The sequence below is a fragment of the Macrobrachium nipponense genome, chromosome 16 (assembly GCF_015104395.2).
Source record: "Macrobrachium nipponense isolate FS-2020 chromosome 16, ASM1510439v2, whole genome shotgun sequence".
Taxonomy (NCBI): Eukaryota; Metazoa; Arthropoda; class Malacostraca; order Decapoda; family Palaemonidae; genus Macrobrachium; species Macrobrachium nipponense.
Genome location: NC_087209.1, coordinates 59,133,510 through 59,144,760, shown reverse-complemented (window position 1 = coordinate 59,144,760; position 11,251 = coordinate 59,133,510). Strand labels below are relative to the sequence as shown.

Genomic DNA, 11,251 nt, shown 5'->3' with positions numbered 1-11,251 from the left:
TTAGCAGCAATGGTTAAATTTCGCATTTTGGCCCCCCCTCACTTTGGGGCCCTTGGGGGCGATTTCAAACAGTTCCCCCCCTCAGGAACGCCACTGTGCACTATGTTTAATAAAAAAAAAAATATTACTATAGTTTCTATCATTTGTTAGTCTGGAAATCCACAAAGTTCACAAGCAGTTGCATATCCTGTGTAGTTAAGGGTAGGCTCCACTTTGGGGGTTGCCGATCGTAAAAAATATTTGCCAAAAATACACTAATCAAGACAGGTTAATGAAATTTTCAGGCATTATTAGCACTATAATAATGCATATTCCCTGTGAGTTTTATCATCCTACAGGGAAAATTAATGATTTTATGAAAAAAAATGTGAAAAAACGGAAATTTCCGGCCCCTCGTACTGAAGGTTATTTGGTGATTGGTGAGAAACTACAGTCTTGAATAGAAATTCGGTCTGACAAAATGTTGGTATATCCACCTGGAACATGCACAAAAAAAATTATCAAAATAGAACAGTAAATAAGCACGTAATAACAAAAAAAAGAGCAACAACTTTGCAAGTTCAGCGAAAGCCCCGCCGAAATATCAGACTATAGCTAGGAAGAAATATTCAGGAAAAATTCAAATCTCGATTTAGGGACAAAACCTTTTGAGAGTTTGTAGTTATTATGTCACTTGATAGCCTAAAACATCTAAACAGTAGCTTGAATGAACGTACTCGTGTGTTTCTTTAGTCACCAACTGAGGAATCCTGAACACACCTCGTCAAAGCCTGCAAATAGAAAGTATTAGTTCAGACCAACAAGAAATTCTTTCATTCTTTCTTAAATAAAAGTTCTAGCTCAGTTTCGGGTTTTATTTTCTTCAAATTAAATTTTCAGTAAGTATGCTAACAACATTCATCACTCACTTTAACTTAACGTTCATATGTCAAATTTTTAGTATATTTACTCTCCCGCAAACCATACCCACTTTTCTTTACATCTACAAAACTCATTCCACACTACCAAGACCAAATGGTACATTACAAAAAAATAGACCTTGCATTCTGCTAAAATCAATTCTGACAATGGCAAAGCTTGAGGAACAGATGCTCATTTCTATCACTGATAACTTTTGAGTATCCTACTAGATATTCTACTACTATATTGTGAACAAGTTAATCTAAAGCAATTAAAACCTTGTTGCTATTAAGTCGAGTGAGATCTGAAAAGCAAACCCCATGAAATTCACTTCACTGTAGAAGAGTGAAAGTTATAAATTTCAGCAATTAATTCTGCAAGATGATGATTTTGCATGGAGATTTGGTTCAACTGCAAAAACACTCAATAGTTCCTAAATCACTATGAACCCCCACTATCTGATACTACCACTCCAACAGAAACTAATACAAACAAATACAAACCACACCTTAACTGTTCCTGTGGTTTATTAACACTTTCATTTAACTGATTCTTATTTTTGCCCTCTACCGTTAACTGAAATCATGCTATATAGAATATATAGCATGAAAAGAATAGCAAGGCAACCTTAGTTTTAAATTTCTTAGTAAATTCTACTTTTAACACAGCTGGAATTTTAAGTGAACAAGTGGCCAACATAACCAAAACTAGAGTAAACCTTCTGACCTCAATATATTCTAACTTTAGTCAATTTACTCATTAATTCAGTGAAAAAATGAAGCTCTTCAAAAAATGAGTAGCGGGGCAAGCAAAAAAAAAAATTTGCAAAAACTGAACACAACTTAGAACATACAATTAAAAAATTATCATTCCACAGCATATGAAAAAATGGTGCACAACTGAAAGCATATTAAAAAGGCACAATCTTACTAAGTAGTATTAGCATGATCAAGCACACCAAAAAAGTGTATAGAATTCAGACCACAAGTTCACACAATCTGGAGAACACACAAAAGGGGCCCACTCATTTTGGAACCTAAAATAATACTTATGCAACAAAGGGATAGCGGTGACAAAAATGGAGCACGAACAAAAATGTGCTCAACCGGGAGAATAAAAAGTATGCACGATTCAGAGCACGAAGGTTATAAATAAATAAGAGCAATATGTGAACACGAGACCCAACACAAAGCGTACAGTCCACATAGCGGCAAAATGACTTAGGTTAACAGAAAATGGTCAGCCTAAGAATTAATACTTGGCTAACTGAAAAGTATGATGATAGGCATACCAGGGTAAAAAAAAAAAAAAATGCGTACACGCCAGAGAGCAAGAAGTGGTTTAACCAATAATCAAACAGATAAAATATAAAACTATTCTTCTTTCCCACGGTTAATCCTACACTAGGGGTCGGTTGCCCAATGCACCTTTCCTAACAACATCAGGCATGGTTTATTATTTGGCAAAGGGGTTTTTACAACCGCATGCTCTTGCTGTCATCAACCGCAGTTATTGCGGTGGGCCTCGCCTTTGGCTAAAAAGCAAGACTGGAAGGCAGCAGTTTCCAGTTATTGGCGGTGGGCCTAGCCTTTTACTAAAAGAGTAAGACTTCAAGGCAGCAGCTGTCCTTTTAGTCGCCTTTTACGACATGCAGGACGTACGGTGGTAGTATTCTTACACCCCTACGCAGGGTGGATAACACAGAAAACTAATGGCAATATAAAATGTCAACAAACCACTAATTAAGTCGGAAAATTAAACAAGTTAGCAACCATTAGAGAAAACTTATTCAAAAGAATAAGTTATTCATGAAAAAAGTATATAAAAAATGGGTAATGACAAAACCATCTATGCAATAACAATGAAAATAAAGCGACTCAAGAAGATTAAAAAAAAAAGGGCACTGAACATGTTCTAATGCCATACTTGTTAGAAATGATTAAACTAGCTGCATAAAATTACTTAATATCCTAAAATTTACTGTACTTCCAAATGCTGTACTTTTACTTTACAAGAATTAGATATAAGGAGTAAATCAATTGTAAACCTACAAGAAAACAGCCGTTGTCATAATTCTTTGACACTTCGTCAATAATGTCCAAAAAGGGATGTCCCTCGTACACCTAATATGTTTCAAGACTGCTCTGCCCAAGCAGAAGTCAGTCAAACGCCAAACACAGCCCTCTTGAATCCAGCTTTTCGTGATAACTGCTCTAGTTTAACCTGGAATGAGGGAAAACGGTGAGAACGCCAAAGCTGGTTGCTCTTTAACATTAGTTTAGTATGTACCTACTTTACAACCAAATTTTTTAAAATACTGGCTACGACGAAATCTTGTCTGCATTCCAATAAATCACCAGTCTTTTAGGTTTTAAAACTTCCACACAAAAAGGCTATTACTAAAAATAGATTTCAATACCAGACAAAAACTTAAAATTTATCTTGACCTAAATGCAAAATGGGATTAAAATGTGCACTAATGTTTTAAAACAACTACGTACAGTACCCAAATCACTGTTGGCAAGTACCCCTCGTTACACCCATGTATTTAATTGTAAACTGACTCGTGTAATTATTAATTCAACTGGGGAATTTGTTAAGCCTCCATTACAAGCCTGACTAAACAAAAACCAGCATCTCAAAATAAAGTCACTTCCTTTCCTCTTTCAAAATTTTCTTACCTTAACCAACTTGCATGAGTCCATAGCAAACAGCAAGTATTATCTTGACATATGTGACTGGCTCCTGAAAATGCTTTTCAGATTCCGAAGAAAAAACAAACCACCTTGGATCTTTCTTTTTGCCCAATACATAATTTCGCCTGCAAGATCTTCACTGAATGAACCTCTCAGAACTTCAAGTTGAATGCGAGCCTCACCACAAATGAGCCATGCTTTTGATGCATCTGCAAATAAAGTTCCTAAAATCATATTTACAATACCAAGAAAAAAAAGCACGGTGAAAAACTAAAGCATCTGCCTTGGATAACTACGTGGCCTTGGGGAACCACAACCTCGGGAACCTACTAAACCACCAGCATCAGGGATTCCCCCAAAAGTATACGTATTCCCTTAAGTGGTAAAAACCATACCATCCTCCCTTGGGTAACCACTACACCATCTTCCCAAGGGAGCACACAGTCATCTGTCCAGGGATCAACCAAACTATCTCCCTTGGGGTGGGGGTGGGGGTTGAGGGGGGGGGGGGGAAGGAAGGGCGCAGCAACAACATTTTTTAGACCACCTACCTTATCTGCCGGAGGAAAACAGATCTCTTCCACATGCGGTTACCCAACCACCAAATACTATGTATCAAACTTTGAAAGACTACGACATTCTTCGGATGCTGGAATTTCAAGTCAATGGCCCCTGTGTGCTTGTTCCATGTAAAAAAAAAAAAGTTTCATCTAATGAGATAAAATGGCAATGCAAAACAGAGATAATAGGGCCAAGACAAGTATTATGGGTCCACTGGCTTCAAAATCCATTTTAGAAAGAAACAAAAATATCCATGGTAAGCTAGGCTATGTATCCTCAGCGAAGTTTATTTATTTTTTCTTAATAAAGTATGAACTGTCTACATTTGTGGTCAGGCCCATAGTATTCACAGAGGACCCAGCGCTTTAACACACTAGCTTAGGCCTATTATGAGATCAGAATGCATACTTGCATTTTACTTCAGGTTCTGCCACAATTCCACAAAACTCCCTGGTAGGTATTCCTAAAATCCCAAATTCTAAACTAGGTTAATTAGGCATAAGTTTGGACAGATTAGACTAGACTGTTATAGGGTAACTAACCTAACCTATAATTCTGATAAAAGCTAAAGGACTCCTGTTAAAAGCTAGATTTTATTCTTCTATAAACTAAAGAGGAGTTGTGTTTCCTACTTCCTATGGTCACGGTAACCTTAAAAGCATGTCAAGGGCTTAACCTGACCCGGTGGGCTTCACACCCCAAACCCCCACAAAGTGACATGGTCCACTCAAAAATATTGAAGCAAATATAGGCTTCCTGTTACGTTTTACAAGATCTTAACTCCAGGTCCTAATAAGAGCAATTAGTGGCATATTACAAAAATTATAGGTAGGCGTAATTACAAAACCCAAACCGTTACATGGGCAACAGATATTTTATTAATAAAATTCTTTTAAATATAGCTAGAAAAAGGCGTCTTTAATGTGGTACATCCCAGATAATTTGAGAAATGTACAGATAAGAAAAATACTTTGTTTTAACGTTCATACTGGCAGGGCTGGTATACCTTCTACCTAAATGGACACCATGTTTAGTTCTAAATCCTTGAGGATTGAGGACTTTACAAATCTAAAATAAAATATGGTAGATTCCTCGATATCGACGTATAATTCTTGAATTTTTTCACCTGTACCGCATTATCTAGGTCTTTCCTACATTCTGAACTAACAAAAAAAACACTTTTCGTGCGGCCATCTACATCAGCAAATTTGGCTAAAGTCATAATCACTACTATGAAATTCAGGGCCTCTGTAACACGGTTTTTTGGACTTTGCTCCTTGTCAAAGCATCGGATGTAGCTGAAAGTTGGCATGTGTATATTTTGCAACCACACACAAATTTTGTCAGCATTATCAATAACCTAAACCCGATAGTTTTAATTTTTATGGAGTAAAAATGCTCTAGCCGACGCCATGGCCAATGATTACGAGCCAAGAGTCGAAAAACATTCATTACGTAAGCAAAGTAAACAACTTTGACGAAATGTTGCGCCGCCCATCCACTAGACAGAAACCCATTCACCTTGTTCCATCGGCTCTGAAACCCAAAGACTTTATGAATGGCGGAACGATACATAGATGTGGGTGGGGTATCTGTGCTAGCGTAGTAATACTACTGTAGCAGTAGTGCCGCAACAGTATAGCAGTAATATAAAAGAATTAAACGTTTAGGCCAACTGCTGGGATCCTTGAGGATCATTTAGCACTTCTTACAACTTCTCGAGAAATGAGTTTTTATAGCCAGAAGTTAAATTTTCTAATCCAACAATGCCCATGATAACCGTCAGTGTTATCCTGATTTATAACGAGGCCAAAGTGGGTGGAGCCTCGAAGTTGTCATTCTGACGATAATTATTGGTGAAGGTTTAAAGCCAAAATACGGTACCGGCTATTTTTCTCAGTAAATAGGTAGATAGCCAATAAATAAAAATTGCATGACATTGGCTATAACAGTTATCAAATCAAGCTTGCCTACTACGTTTTTGAAAATTACCATCTATTCCCTACATCTTGTCAATCTGATTGTGACCTATAAAGCAGACTGTAATTTCTTAGGAAACTTATTTTGGGAGTTAGACTAATAATCGAAGTGCTTTTGTATTTATTAACATATTTTGTTGGTTTTTTCATTATGACAATTATCAGTGGAGAGGTCCCGAGTTCATAAAGGTGTGCTGCTTTGCTTGTATTTAAATTTGTTTGTCATTGTTGCCAGAGGTAAAGCCTTTGTTACGTATAGCCAATCATCCATCGAGAAAGAGGGAAGAAATGCAGTCATAAGTTACGTAACGCGTGCGTTCAAAACCTTTTCTCTGAGTAAGTTGGCCCGTCTTCAAAAAAAGGCACTTTTACATTTTAAGTACCTAATTTATTCAACCCACGTAATGCAGAATACAGTCAAAATTTATATGTAGATATAATGTGTATTCTGAATAAGGGTTATATTTATGAAATGCATAGATAAAAAGTTATTGCGAAAAAACCGTGTTACAGAGGCCCTTAATCTCATAGTAGTCCTACTTTGAAAAAAAAATAAACTTAGGCCTGATAAGAAATTCATAAACCAATATATAAGCTTAAACTAAAATAAAAAGCTTGACAATGGAGTAAAATTTACCTGGAGAAACAGCCACATACTGAAGAACAGAAACAATATCTAGCTTAGCCACCACACACTGCAGAACAGTCACAATATCTAGGCAAAAACACACCAAATAACAATATGCCAGATAACCAAGTATCAAACAAAAACACCAGTTCTCCAGAAACCATAACAACGACCCTCAGCCAATTAAAAGAGGCCCTGCCACTCCAAACCGGAGGAAACTATTCCTGATTGGCCGAGACTACATTCAAGGATCCTTCTTAAGCAGTGACACTTCCAGGAGGCTGACGTCACAACCTAGAAACAAAAATCTAAAAATGCTTCGCAATCCAGAACCAAATTTGGGGGATTTTAGATATTAAAATAATTAGAAAAGTATAAGCCGAATAAAAATGAATGGAATGGAGAATATTTATTCTGAGAATTCAAATAATTTTGCTTTGCCATGCCTCATCCGTGTTCGTAAATCCAAATTAAAATATCTGCCTGATTTTAAGTCAGTTTTAGAAGTTTGTCAAGATATATATATATATTACTATATATATATATATATATATATATATATATATATATATATATATATATATATATATATATATATATATATATATATATGTAATGCCTCGTTGGACCACAACACACAGTAGGTCTACAGGACCATAAATAATCAAAATTCACACCAACTGTCAAAAATTGCCATTTATTCCCCTTGAATAAAGATTTTCCTAGTTTTTTATGAGTACTTGTTTTGAAGTATTTCCCAGTTTCTATGAAAATACGTTGATATGTGATTATTTTGCTCCACAGAAGTAGTTTTATTATATTAACTATAGCAATGAGTTGGTATAAATTAGTACATTGATATTCATAGTAATAAACCACTTTTTTATTGCAAATTTTGTCCATCTCTATAAATTAGATGACTTATCATTACAGTATGTCAAACTTCTTCCTGTGGAGACTATATATATATTTTCTTATTGTAAGGGCACATGCCAGTAATTTATGCTTGCCTTCTGGACTAAACTCCTTTTTTTTTGTAGGTTGTGTTACGATTAAAGCACTTGATGTTTGTTTTTAAATTGATGTTTGTTACGTAACCCTGTAATTTTGTAGACGTGACAACTGTGTTGTGCAATATACTCCTCCCGAGTTTTCTTCTAGGGTGGAAAGGTGAAGCTCTCGGATTCTAGCATCTGACTCCACGAAGGCAAGTAAAAGAAGATATTCTTGTAGAATCCAGACACATCACCTCGTGAATCGTCGTCGCCATTGCAGTAACTTCTTTCATTAGGATATTCTGAGATCCTGTTTGCCATTTATGTATTATTTCTATCGAAGTAACGTAACGTTTTGTTAATAATTTTTGCAGTAATGTGTTAGTTTTCTTGCTTCTTAACGTAATTTTGGATAATTGTTGTGTTCTTTAAATATTAATTATATGTGTTAAACCTTTAAATGCGTCTTTGTGAACCCGTGTGGCATCACCCAAAAAAGAATTGATGCAGGAAATACAGTTGATAGTTTCTTAACTGCACTTTTGTTGAATAAAATGCAAGGTTTCTTGACTTTAAGTAAGTTAGTAAACTCCTCAGCACTGTAACTTGGTCTCAATCAAAGCTAGTGCAGGAGGGCTTAAGGTTGAATGAAATCGTACCGAATGTGGCCCTTAAATTCAGTTTAGTTTCACCACACCAACTAAGGTGTTCAAAAGGCAGCAATCCACTAAGGTGGAAGCAAGCTCATATAAATGCAGCACAATAATAACTCAAGGGGGATATCAAAACAATGAAAAAAAGCAAATATTATAATTCAATAAAATAATAGTTATTACTCTGCCTCTTCATTAACATTAAATCACAAAAATCATTGACACACAACACGTACACAAATGATTAGGCAACACATTCAACCTCTGAAGGAGGAAAGGGGGCCCAGAGAGGAATAGAAAATAACAAAAAGGAATAACCTGAATTTTACACGCTAAAGGATGATGAAATGATACAGGTCTCTTCCAAAAAGCACTCCAATAAAGGCCGAAGACAGCAAATCTCAATACAATTATCAGAAAATTCATCTGACTACTGCAGCACAACCGTGATCCCAGTTATCTTGAAAATAATTATGGACGCCGTGATCCCAGTAATCTTGGTCAAGATATAAATGGATGACACGCCCTAAAGTCGCCAAGCGAGGCCTCTCTGGCAAATACTGCACCAGAGGCAATAATGAAATTGCAAATATATGGAGAAACTCCCAGCTAAGATATATATACTCTCAGAGACTTGCTGTAAATCCATGAACCGAGAGAGATAGAAGGCTCACAAGTCAGGGTGCAGCTACCAACTGCCTGCAGCTTGGAATTTGCAGGTCTCAAGTCAACTCAGCAGAGCCAAAATATGGAGGGGAGAAACAGGGAGGATTAGCCAACAAGACTAAACAAAAATACCACTGGAGTGAGGAGACCCTTACTAACAAGAAGGCGAATTAACAATGAACTTTACAGCCTTCAGAAATGAAATAGGAACTTAAAAGCTAACCTAAGTAAGCTAATACATTATAAAAATCCTAAGGCTTACTTACAATATATATATATATATATATATATATATAGATATTATATATATATATATATATCACATTACTTAGTAAATACTTTTCTTCCGTTCGCTGTAGTTCCTAAGTACTTTTTGCTATTTAAAGAACGGAAAACTAGTTTCAAAATAAAAATGTTTTAAAAGTTTGAATAAAAGATTAAGAAGGATTTTGATGACGAGATAAAATCTTCGACATCGACTCTGAAAACAAAATAAAGGTCAGGAACAGCTAGACCGTGATATGCAAATGAATACATGTTTGCTGTATGTCCCTTTGCACGCACAAACCACGTTTCGAAAAACAATACTCTCAATTAACGACCTAATTTCCCAAACTAGCATTAGACCAATTCTGTTTTGAAAAAGGTGCCGTTAAGGTAATTCCCCTCCTAAAACGCTGCCCGTGAACAGAAAAGGGAACTAAAGGATGCCATGAACACTTCAGTTTCAGGTGGAACACTACTTAGTCGCCAAGTATCGCTTCGAAGACTGTTAGGTTTCTTGTTAAGGATGGATTCTAACACTGAATCTTGTGTACGTAGTGGATGTTGTCCTAAGACTAAATTTTTTGTTTTAGTCTGTGGACATCTATCGAGTCGTTACATTATTTAGACTTTTCCGACTTTGTTATATTTAAATCCAGTCTAGGTATGAAAATAACTTTTCTTAAAGACCAATTGAAAATATCAATTCATGAATACATTCAGTAGTTGAGGGCACTACTGATCTGGTAAGTTTAACAGGCGGGGATTTCTTAAATCGACTGAAACCATGAAGTGTCATTTTTGTGTTAAGTGCTTTGCAACTCTTTTCTTTAACAGAAAAGTGAGAGCCTGATAATTCAAGTTGAACCGTTCTTCTAATTTCCAATAACGTAACTGTAAACTGACTGTTTCCTTGTGAATTTCAGGACGACGTCTACGAATACATCGACCCACGTACGCTGAGGATGACTGCGTTGGAGAGAGTCCACGCAGCCAGGTGCAATGGTTATGTGGAAAACTGGTCCAACCTGGAGCAGTCTCTGAATTTAATAGAGAAGAGGCACTACGAGTCATCGATGCAACGGAAGTCCTGCAGCACCATTAAGTTTTCTCGCAAGAAGATCCTGGAAAGGCTGTTCAGGAAATAAGGGGCAATTCGTCATGAGCACTGCTACCCGTTCTGGCGTGTAGTTGGCGGGATTGGTAGCACCGTACAGCAGCTGCCTCTGCTTCCTTGAAGCTAGGCCTAGGACAGATCGTGCTATCTTTGCCAGTGCTCTTTGATGTTTGCTCGATCATTTAGCAGTTTTTAAAATCTCCTCTTGGGTTTTAGATATGAACTGGAGTATATTTTCATATCAAACAAGCGGTGATACGGTGAGAAGTTGCTAAATGAAATGCCACGGTAAAAAAAATAAAATTTAAAAAAAAATACCGAAAATAAAAAATTGGGCTTGCATGGATTGGAAAAACACGACGTAGTTGAGAGGGTTAAAGCTAGTCTCCATTTGGTAACTTTTTTTTTAAGATTCTTAATTTACTTTTATGGGATTTGACCTCTGGTTTTAAGTTAGGCTTGTTAAGTATAATATTTTCTAATAGTTTCATTTTTGTGGTGCTAAGTGGTCGTTTTTAAGATTTTAATGATCTTATTAAAGATCTGGACCTATTACAAAGTATACATTTTAGTTTATTTCTATGCCATGCATCTAGAGCTGTGAACTAGTATTTGGAGCTGTGATTAAGAGTTAAGTTTTAATATTAAGTTTTAGTTGTAAATGTTCTTTGTACTAACATCCTACTTTCCGTTGTGTGTTGTCTGACTTGAAGTTGGCTCAACTTTCAAGGATTATTTTACTATTTAAACGACTTCATTGAAAACTAGAATGAATTTTGGTCTGTTCTGCAA

The 11,251-nt window shown here is 36.2% G+C and overlaps 1 long non-coding RNA gene across 1 annotated transcript; it reads right to left on the bottom strand.

The window, feature by feature from the left end:
- Positions 1-686: 686 nt before the first annotated feature.
- LOC135195446 (uncharacterized) lies at positions 687-6,946 on the bottom strand. Its single transcript, XR_010310125.1, has 4 exons — positions 6,774-6,946; positions 3,582-3,805; positions 2,952-3,123; positions 687-770 (listed from the first exon to the last, which is right to left on the bottom strand). It is a non-coding gene; the product is annotated as an uncharacterized LOC135195446 (long non-coding RNA).
- Between the last annotated feature and the right edge of the window lie 4,305 nt (positions 6,947-11,251).